Genomic DNA, 11,953 nt, shown 5'->3' with positions numbered 1-11,953 from the left:
AGTTGTTGGTGGTCAGCAGATTGAGGGGCAGGCCTTAAAGCTCAAGCAGGGCTGTGAGATTGTAATTGCCACACCTGGTCGGCTTCTTGATTGCTTGGAGAGCAGGTATGCTGTGCTCAACCAGTGCAACTATGTTGTGCTTGATGAGGCTGATAGGATGATCGACATGGGTTTTGAGCCACAGGTTGCTGCTGTCCTTGACGCGATGCCTTCGAGTAACCTGAAACCTGAGAATGAGGACGAGAAACTTGATGAGAGGAGGATTTACAGGACTACATATATGTTCAGTGCCACCATGCCACCTGCTGTGGAGCGTCTTGCTAGAAAGTATCTCCGGCACCCAGTTGTTGTGACAATTGGTACGCCGGGCAAGGCCACTGAGCTAATCACCCAGAATGTGATGATGGTGAAGGAGTCTGAAAAGAAATTTCTGCTTCACAAGATGCTCAGAGAGCTTGGAGACAAGACAGCCATTGTCTTCTGCAATACCAGGGAATCAGTGGACATGCATACCAAGGATCTGGCGAATAAAGGCTTCCGCGTCATGGGTATACATGGAGGAAAATCACAGGCAAAGAGAGATATCAGCCTTGATGGTTTCAGGAACAGGCACTGCAATGTGCTTGTGGCTACTGATATATTGGCGCGTGGTATCGATGTTCCTGATGTTGCACATGTGATTAACTATGAGATGCATAATTCAATCGAGATATACACACATCGCATTGGAAGAACAGGGCGTGCAGGTAAGAAGGGTGTGGCGACTTCATTTTTAACTCTGGAGAACACTGATATTTTCTTTGATCTGAAACAGATGCTTATACAGAGCAACAGTCCTGTGCCACCTGAACTTGCACGGCACGAGGCATCAAGGTTCAGGCCCGGCTCAGCTCCTGGTAGACCTCCAAGAAGAAATGACACTGTTTTTGCAAATCGCTGAAGCTACACTTGAAGGAGTTGAAGGTCTTTGTATTATTATTTTGAAGGCAACTTCTTGGAAAGATATGAATCTAGATTTGTACCCATGAGGTACACTTCTAAGTTCGAGAACTACAGTATATATTCTTGTAAGTTTAGTATATTTTAATGATGATTGCTCTGGACATGTGTATCAGATTATATTGTGACCTTTTTGCTCCTTTGCAAGCTTTGCATGGTTTTAGTATTTTTTTTCCATGTTATAAAATGCTTTTGTTACACTGAGGTGGTATATTGCTCAAGAATCGTTCTGTCTTTTTTTATCTGACAGGGTATGTTTACTGGATCTTCACTTTGGAGGTTTATTGCGTATGTACGTCGTTCATATGGCGTTTAATCTCAACCCTCAAGAGGTGCTAATTTTGTTTCATTCCTTCCTCTATGTCGTTTGATGTTCAATTCTGATAGTTTTCTTTCTTGTAGTCTTAGTAGAAAAGAAATCAAATCAAATTGTTCTGAATTGTTTCGGGTTCTTATAATTAGATGCTATGTGCGTTCAGCATATGGTAAAATGTAGTGTGTAGTACTTTATACTTTTATATTTTTATATCACGTGCCAAGTAGAATCATTATGGATCATTTTGGCCACAGTAGGTTTCTTTTGTAGATGTTACAATTTCTAGAGAGAACATTTGGCCTGTGATTTCAGTATTTGAGCATCCATGTGCTGTCCATTGGGGAAAATGTAGTAAAATACAAAACAAACTCAAATATGCGCGCCTTCTATGGAACAAATATTTCCGCAGAATTACCCAATATGATATGCGTAAATGATTTAAAATAGCATACATTCTGCCATTGTTCTAAGTGTATGGTTTTCTGTTAGAGCATGTATAATTTGGTGCTTAGTGAAAACCCCTTTTTTGCACCATATTAGTAGATATGAGCACATGATGCTTATATGTTGTATAAGATGCTGAAGTTTGCACCGTGCTTAATGTGTGCTACTGCTAACAAGGTGGTTGTTTGCGTTTCAGGTATTAAGTTTTGTGCTGACCGTGAACGAGAGTATGAGACTCAGCAACTTGCATTGTACTCCCTCCGTTCCTAAATATAAGTCTTTTTAGAGATTCTAATATGAACTACATACAGAGCAAAATGAGTGAATCTCCACTCTAAACTACGTCTATATACATCTGTATGTAGTCCATATTGAAATATCTAGAAAGACTTATATTTAGAAACAGAGTGAGTATATGTGGGTGCATCTTGTTGACGAGAAAACTCTGGTATGTGTTTTATAAGGAATCCCGCTACCAGAATAGTGCATATGACCCACATGTTCCGAAGAGTGTGGCGTCGAGGGGCGGGGATATGTTTCAAGCTGTTGGTCCAACGATTGTTAGAATGCACATACACAGTTTGGGTTGCTACTGAAACTACCAACTATTGACATCTACTAACTTAGTGGTCCGGAACATAAATGAATGCCAAGAAACCCTAGCCATCCGGGTCGTGCTTGCGACGCCACCACCACCAGACTTCGTCGCCGCCACCGGAGGAGACTGTCCGCCAGGGGCCGGGTGCTCGATCATGCGTCCTCTCCTAGTTCCCTTTCTCACCCTCTCCTATGTTCGCTTGACCGCTTGACTTTGGACTCGACGGCTCATGGCAGCGATGGGGGGCTCCCAAAAGCTATTTACTCCTTCCCTCTCACCTCCCGTGCACTCTCTACCGGGCGTCCATGCCCTGGCTGCAAGCTGGTGCATAGGCCTCGACTGCGCATCTTGCGGTCCCTTGTTGAGCGCCCCTTGCCTGGCTATTTTCTCCTTCCCTCTCACCTCCCGTGCACTCTCTACCGGGCGTCCTTGCCCTGGCTGCAGGCTGGTGCATAGGCCTCGACTGCGCATCCTGCGGTCCCTTGTTGAGCGCCCCTTGTTGAGCGCATCCTGCGGTCCCTTGTTGAGTGCCCCTTGCCTTGGCGACGGGCAGCGCCGTGCTCACATGCATTGTGTCCTATGCTTCAGCCACAGTGGTGTCGAATGCCCATGCTCCCGCTCCGTATTAGTTGTGCTCCAGCAGGCAGCTACGGCGGCGCTCTGGAGGAAGGTGGTTGTTGATGTCTTCGGGTGTTGGGGCTTCCCCTCAGCTTGTGGTTGTTGTCATGACAGACTACTACAACTTGGACGACAACGCCTCGGCTTGTGTTTTAGTTGGTGGTGGGTGGCGCAGCTTGGATTGGGGCACGAGGGTTAAGCCGATGACTTACCATTGGGAATCTTGGGTGTTGTATTTCTTCTCACATAAATACAAAAATGGATCACATGGTTCCTACAATCCGGTTCGGACCTTTGGGTAGGCTCTGCAGGATTAACAACCATAGCTGAACGGAGTATGATAGAATTCCCCTGTACAGTCATTCGAGAAGTCCCCCATGAGGATGACTCCCATACAAATCTTGTGATCGCTGGAGAAGCGTCTAGGGGTAAATCATCGTATCCATATAATTGCCTGCCACCTATGCTCCATCATTCATTCAAAGTTTGGCATCCCATCAGATTGCGATATTACTCACCTATTCTTGCCATATAAAAAGAAAATAATACACTACTTATCCTAACGGGGAATTTTTTGGGTGTATATTACAGCAAAGAGCTGAAGTATGTTCGTGATTTGGGTTACCAGATTACACCACTTAGGGTTTACTTGTTTGAGGAGATGATTACTCCTTTTGAAAGCTTTGTTCCGATCTCTAGCAGACAAGAAGCTAAGAAAAGCTACGCTTCCCATTCTTCAGAAAAATCAACTGACTTCTACCCTCTTGATTGATCCGGGGAAACAAACCGTCACATGTTGGGAAGCTAGGAATCAAGGTTGTGGCTTGATGAGGAAAACAAAGATGACACGATGGAGTTGGCTGCTGGCACAATAGGATGGTGTCCTTACCGTACCGCTGGCACACGCGTGGTATCGTTCGTGGTGGTGCTTTTGGAGTCTGATGTACTACGTCCAGGATCCGAAACGAGATTGACAGGGGACCACTGCCATCCCATTCTTTAGTGAGCTGGAGTGCCGCCATCTTATCCATGGAAAACGCGTCAAGCTATCGCTTTCAGTCTAAGCAACAAAAGAGAAGGATCGAGAAACGCGACAGCATAGGAACCACGAAAACCAGGAGGGAGAAAGACATTGTATGGGATGCGAGATCCTCACTGTAGGCTGGATCAAAATCCAGCCAAGAGTGGGCAACCTTTAGAAGCTTAGGTTAGGAAACCAAGAGAAGGCTTGGCCTCTGCTATTGATGATACTCATGATGATGCTTATAGTTTGCTTGATAAATTTGTGCCACTTGTTGAATTATTTGATGCCCATATTACTAAAGCTAAAGAATCTGAAATTGAAGAAAATTATGAATCATCTTCTATACCTAGTACTCCTGCTAAACCTAAATACTTGATTTCTGGATGTTTATACTCTTCCCGAGGAGTTTACTAGAGATCTCATGGCTTATGACACTCGTAATGGTATAAGGTTTTATACCTATACTTAAAGAAATGGCCATGAACAAAATGATGAAATATGATCATAAGTTTGCAACTTCTCTTACTTTTGTTACTAATGAGGATTATAATTCTCTGTTGATCCCGAGCTTATTACTTTAGAATCTGATCCTTTTCATGGTTATGAATCTAAAACTGTTGTTGCACATCTAAATAAATTGAATGATATCGACACCTTATTTGCTCAAGAAGAGAAGATTCAGTATTATTATTTTTTAAACTATTTCCTTTCTCAATAAAGGGTTATCCTAAAACTTGGTTTAATAACCTTACTTCTAGTTGTATGCGTAGTCCACTGGACATGATTTACTATTTGACTGAAAAACATTTTTCTGCTCATAAGAAACAAGTTGTCTTACAAGAAATATATAATTGCGGTGAGGTGAGGGCGTGGAGAGAGGGAGTTTAGGGGGGTTCGGTCGAGGGGAGCCATGGCTTTATATCCATGATGTCTTCGGGCACAGGGTGACAGATATGTTGTCGATCCGACAAGATCCGGCGAGCGGCGGCGGAAAGGAAAGAGATCGATGGGTGGGGAAGGTGAGCGCGCGGGTGATCGGGCGGTTTGTAGGACCAGGGCACCGAGAGGGGGGGGGGGCAATTGATCGGGCGGTCGATCCGTTGCGGATCGGCTCGGGCGCGCGCGCGATTGGGCCAGGTGGACCGCGTCAGCTGGGAATGAGAGAGAGAGGTGAGCTGCGTCGGGGTTTACTAAATAAAACAATTTTTTTTAAAATTTCTAATTAACAGAGAAAGAAAAGAAATAATAAAAAGGAAAATAAAAATCTATATATACATATTATATATCAAAATTCTCATAAAATTAAATCCTAAAAGATGGACTATTTTTTAGAGGCAAAATAAATAACTTTATAAAAATCATTTTTATGAAATTCCAAATAAACACAAATTTGAATTTCGTTTCTTTTGGCATTATTTTCTTCTAACTTTTGGGGTGTCATGTTAACTCCTCTCATACTTTTTGGTCAAAGTATTTTGTCAAGAATTGTTGAAAGTAATTCAAATGCCAATTTGAAATGAATTCAAATTCAAACAGAAATTCAAATGCCTCCGAAACTTCAAATACGAGCACATTCAAAACAAAATGTAATAGATGCTTAGCTATAATTGTAAAACATTCCAAATTGAAAATTTGGGATTTTACAAACCTAACCATCTTAAAATGAATCTCGCCCTCGAGCTTCGGGTTGGCTAGCAAATAGGTGTGGGTGATCTCGACAGAAGTCTTCCTCTCGCTCCCAGGTGGCTTTTTCCTCGGTATGATGACTCCACAGAACCTTGCAAAACTTGATGATCTTGCTGCGGGTAAATCCGTTCGCAGTTTTGAGAATCCTGATGGGCTTCTCCTCATAAGTCAGATCACTATCAAGCTATATGGCCTCTAGGGGCACTGTGTCTCCCAAAGGAATATCAGCCATCTCAGCATGCCATTTCTTCAGTTGGTAAACGTGAAAGACAACGTGAACTCCTAACAATCCTTCAGGAAATTCCAGCTTGTATGGAACTTCTCCTCTACATTCAAGAATTTTGTATGGGCCTATGAATCTGGATGCTTACTTTCCTTTAACATCGAACCTCTTGATTCCTCGAAGTGGGGACACACAGAGATATGCTCGGTCTCCCACTTTGTACGCTACTTCCTTGCATTTACTGTTGGCATAACTCTTCTGTCTGGACTAAGCTATCTTGAGTCTGTCACGAATCAACTTGACCTTCTCTCCAGAATCTCTGATAAAGTCGGGACCAAAAAGTTTTCGGTCTCCAACACCATCCCAAATCAATGGTGTTCTGCACCTCCTTCCATATAGAGCCTCGAAAGGGGCCATCTTCAAATTAGTCTGATAACTGTTGTTGTATGAGAACTCTGCGTACGGTAAAATCATCCCAGCTAGCTCCATAGTCTAGCGCACAAGCTCTCAACATGTCCTCTAGAATTTGGTTGACTCCCTCGGTCTATCCACTATCTGCGGATGAAATGCTATACTGAACTCCAGCCTCGTACCCAAAGTTTCATGCAACTGATTCCAAAACTTTGAGGTGAATTGTGTTCCTCTATCTAACATGATACTCCTCGGAACTCCATGCAGACATACGATCCTGGTCATGTATATTTTGGCTAACTTTGCACTTGTATATGTTGTCTTCACATGAATGAAGTGAGCTACCTTGGTCAAGTGATCAACCACTACCCATATAGAATCATAACTTGACCGGGTCCTGAGTAATCCTATGATGAAGTCCATTCCAAGTTTATCCCATTTCCACTCGGGTATCGGCAAAGGTTGAAGTAACCCTGCTGGCTTCTGGTGTAAAGGCCTTTACTCTTTGACAAACATCGCATATTGCTACATACTCGGCAATATTCTTCTTCATACCTGTCCATCGAAACTTTCCTTCAAGTCCAGATACATCTTGGTGTTGCCTGGATGTATCGAGTACAGTGAATCATGGGCCTCTTGAAGAATTAGCTTTCTGATATATGGATCATTAGGCACATAGATACGATCCTCAAAGCATATAGTTCCGTTTCATCCCCACGAAAACCTTTAGCTTTTCCTTTACTCATCCTTTCCTTTGTCTTAGGAATTTCCTTGTCCGTCTTCTAGGCTTCTATGATTCTTTCGATCAAGGTGGACTGAATCTCCAGTGTGGCAACATATCATCTCGGAACTATCTCCAATCGGAGATCTCTGAGATTGTTGGCTAACTCCTGGGTAATCCTCCTGCTATAAGGGTGTTCACAAAACTCTTATGGCTGAAGGCATCTGCTACAACAATAGCTTTCCCTGGGTGATAATGCAAGCCCATATCATAGTCCTTGATCAACTCTAGCCATCTCCCCCGTCTGAGGTTCAACTCCTTCTGCATGAAGATATAATTCAAGCTCTTGTGATCCGTATAGACATCACAACTATTTCTGATTAGGAAATGTTTCCAGGTCTTGAGTGTGTTCACTACGACTGCTACCTCCAAATAGTGTGTGGCATAATTGAACTCATGGGGTCATAACTGTCTGGATGCATAGGCTACAACTTTTCCGTCTTGCATGAGCACTCCTTCGAGTCCTTGACGAGAAGCGTCACAATAAACCTGAAAATCCTTACGGGTGTTCGGCAAAATCAGCACTAGGGCTGTAACAAAACATTTCTTCAACTCTTGGAAACTGGCTTCACGTTCCTTAGTCCAAGTATACTTGGTCTCTTTCTTCAACAACTCGGTCATGGGCTTTGCAATCTTCGAGAAGTCCTTGATAAATCTCCTATAATATCCGGGAAGTCTGAGAAAACTATGGATCTCCTTGACTGAGGTGGGTGCTTTCCATTTTATTATGACTTCAACCTTGGAAGGATCCACTGCTATTCCTTCTCCAGAAATAATATGTCTGAGAAATCTGACTTCCTTCAACCAAAATTCACATTCACTGAACTTGGCATATAACTGATGTTCTCAGAGCTTCTCTAGAACTAAATGCAAGCGCTCCTTGTGTTCTTCCTCGCTCTTGGAGAATACCAATATATCATTGATGAACACCACGATAAACCTGTCCAGATATTCCATAAATACCTTGTGCATCATACTCATGAAATATGCAGGGGCATTAGTGATACGTCTCCAACGTATCTATAATTTTTGCTAGTTGCATGTTGTTATATTATCATTCTTGGATGTTTTACAATAATTTTGTAGAAACTTTATTTTTTTTGTGACTAACCTATTGACATAGTGCCTAGTGCGAGTTGCTGTTTTTTGCTTGGTTTTTACATCGCAAAAAAATCAATACCAAATGGAGTCCACACACAGCGAAACTTTTTGGAGAATTTTTCTGGACTACAAGACACCCGGTGGGACAAAGAAGTATCAGAGGGGGGCTCCGAGGGGAGCACGACCCACCAGGGCGCGCCTGGAGGCCCAGGCGCGTCTTGATGAGTTGCGCCCACCTCGGTGGCCTCCCGCACCGCCTCTTCGCCCTATAAATTGCCAAATATTCCAAAATCCCTAAGGGAGTTGATAGATCGCAAGTTCTGCTGCCGCAAGCCTCTGTAGCCACGAAAAACCAATCTGGGCCCTATTTCGGCACCCTGCCGGTGGGGGAAATCATCACTGGAGGCCATCTTCATCATCTAGACATCCACCATGATGAGGAGGGAGTAGTCCACCCTTGGAGCTGAGGGTTTGTACCAGTAGCTATGTGTTTAATCTTTCTCTCTTTCTCTCTCTCTCTCTCTCTCTCTCTCTCTCGTGTTCTTGAGATGGCACGATCTTGATGTATCATGGACTTTGTTAATATAGTTGGATCATATGGTGTTTCTCCCTCTCTCTTGTTGTCATGAATTGAGTTTTCCCTTTGAGATTTCATTCTGATCGTACTGAATACTTTTATGGATTTGATAGAACTTGATATATGTATTGCACATGAATATCCGTGGTGACAATGGGGTATTATATTGATTCACTTGAGATATGTTTTGGCACTCAACTCGCAGATTCCCGAGGTGACATTGGGTTAATCTATGCATAGGGGTTGATGCATGTTCTCGTCTTTTGTTTCTCCGTTAGAAATCTTGGGGCACTCTTTGAGGTTCTTTGTGTTGGATTGAGTATTATGAATCTGAATTTGCTTTGGTGTTATTTTAGTATGAACTCTTGATAGATCACTCGGAAAGAATAACTTGGTGTTATTTTAGTATGAACTCTTGATAGATCGATCAGAAAGAATAACTTGGTGTTATTTTAGTACGAACTCTTGGATAGATCGATTGGAAAGAATAGCTACAAACAATTTCTTCTTATGTTCTCCGCTAGATAGGAACTTTGGAGTGATTCTTCATCGCACTTTGGGGGATGGTTATATGATTCAATTATATTAGCATTGTTGAGAGATTGCACTAGCGAATGTACGAACCCTAGGCCTCATTTTCAAGTATTGCAATACCACTTGTGCTCATTTTTGTAACTTGCTACCTTGCTGTTTTTTATTGTTCCTATTAAAAAAAATCAATATCTACTATCATTATTACACTTGTATTACCATCTCTTGGCCGAACTAGTGCACCTATACAAATTAGCATTGTATTTGGTGTGTTGGGGACACAAGAGACTCTTGGTTATTTGGTTGCAGGGTTGTTTGAGAGAGACCATCTTGATTCTACGACTCCCACAGATTGATAAACCCTAGGTCATCCACTTGAGAGAAACTTGCTACTGTCCTACAAAACTCTGCGCTTGGAGGCCCAACACGAGTCTACAAGAACAAGTTGTGTAGTAGACATCAAGCTCTTTTCTGGCGCCATTGCCGGGGAGGTTAGTGCTTGAAGGTATATCTTTAGATGTTGCAATTGAATCTTTTAGTTTCTTGTTTTATCAATAGTTTGGTTTATAAAAGGAAACTACAAAAAAATGGAATTGAGGTGGTCTCATATTGTTCATCTTTATAATGTCTTTCTTGAAAATGATGGATTAGAAAATTGTGCTCAATTGATAGAAGAAGAATTTGATAAAATGTTTGGCACAAAATCCATGAATGATGAGCATGATTGCAATATTGTTAGTATGAATTCTTTGAATACCCATGATGCTAATGATATACAAAGTCATAAGCTTGGGGATGCTATGTTTGATGAAGATGATATTTTTAGTCCCCCAAGTTTTGATGAGAAAAATTATTATGATGATAGCATGCCTCCTATTTATGATGATTATAATTATGAAAGTGGATTTGGAGAGGTCATGACTTTATTCAATGATGATTTCACTATCTTAGAAGAGGTTTCAATTGATTGTGACAACAAAGTTGCTATCTATGATGATTATGCTGATGACATGTATGCTATATTGAATAATGATAACCATGAAACTTGTCATCATGATTTTAATTTTCAATCCCATGATACTTATTTTTCTTGAGTTTGCTCCCACTACTATTCATGAGAATAAATTTGCTTATGTGAAGAGTAACAAAATTTCTATGCTTCTGCATCATGAAAAGAACGCTTTATGTGATAGTTATATTGTTGAATTCATTCATGACGGTACTGAAAATTATTTTGAGATAGGAATATATGTTTCTACATATTTCAACAATATCAAGTTTCGTCTCTTTATGTTGAAAGTTTTTCATGTCATGCTTGTTTTACCTTCCTATGCTAGTAGATTCTTGCTCCCATAATTTATTTGCTCACAAATTCCCCATGCATAGGAAGTGGGTTAGACTTAAATGTGCTAGTCATATGCTTCATGATGCTCACTTTGTGCTTCAATTCTTTACTTCCATGTGAGCATCATTGAAATCATCATGCCTAGCTCAAAATGCATTAAAGAAAAGCACTTGTTGGGAGACAACCCAACATTTAGCCCTACTGTTTTTATGTGTTCACATGATTAGTCTACTGTAGTAATCATGTTTTATAGCTTTTTGTCAATAAGGTGCCAAGTAAAGCCTTTGGGATAGTGTGGATGATAGTTGACTTGATTCTGTGCAAAAAATAGAAACTTTTGCGCTCAGTCCAGGAATTTTCAAAATTCACTGGAACATGCTTTTGCTCTGAATTTTTTACAAATGATTGATATACAAATTCCCTATGTTTTCCTAATTTATCAGAATTTTTGGAGTAGCGGAAGTATGGTCCTAGTTCAAATTACTACATACTATTCTGCTTTTGAAAGATTCTGTTTTCAATGCATAGGTTGCTTGTTTTCTAGTTTCTATGGCTTATATTGGTCAATAAATTGTAGAAATGATAGGGTACAGTAGGCATTGTGTGGGAACAGTTATGAATTTTGTCTTGACAATACCAAAGTGAATGATTTGCTCTTTATCATACTAACCGATCTCAGGAAGTTCCATTAACGTTAAGTTTTGTGTGATTGAAGTTTTCAAGTTTTTGGTGAGATATCGATATGAGGAGAATAAGGAGTGACAAGTACCTAAGCTTGGGGATGCCCAAGGCAACCCCAAGGTAATATTCAAGGAAGATCTAAGCAACTAAGCTTGAGGATGCCCCGGAAGGCATCCCCTCTTTCGTCTCCAACATTATCGGTAACCTCACTTGGAGCTATATTTTCATTCGTCACATGATATGTGTTTTGCTTGGAGAGTCATTTTATCTTGTTAGGATTTGCTTGTTGTTATTCAGATAATGTTTTGCACCTTTTGTTTCAATAAAACTGTCAAGTATAGCCTTTGCCATGCTTATTTTGCAAGTCTATATGTGGCTGTTTCACAACAGAAAGTTTTCTGTTCTTGCGTGAATTCTCTAGAAAAGTCAGAATGTGATAAAATGTTGAAACTTTTTGCACAATAAGCTATGATATTTTTTCTATAGTGTGGATTTTCTAGCATTCTTTACAGACTGTCCTGTTTAGACAGATTGATGTTATGATTGCATTGTTTGCATATGTTTGCTTGTTTAATGATTCTATTTGAGGATAGGAGTATTAAATATGGATAGGCATTT

General features: G+C 41.0%; 1 pseudogene; it reads left to right on the top strand.

The window, feature by feature from the left end:
* LOC119309184 overlaps window positions 1-940 on the top strand; it is a 2,159-nt pseudogene extending 1,219 nt beyond the window's left edge.
* Window positions 941-11,953: the final 11,013 nt, after the last annotated feature.

Source organism: Triticum dicoccoides, chromosome 5B, assembly GCF_002162155.2.
Source record: "Triticum dicoccoides isolate Atlit2015 ecotype Zavitan chromosome 5B, WEW_v2.0, whole genome shotgun sequence".
Classification (NCBI taxonomy): Eukaryota; Viridiplantae; Streptophyta; class Magnoliopsida; order Poales; family Poaceae; genus Triticum; species Triticum dicoccoides.
Note: the sequence above shows the minus strand (reverse complement) of the source record. Positions and strands in the feature narration are given on the sequence as shown.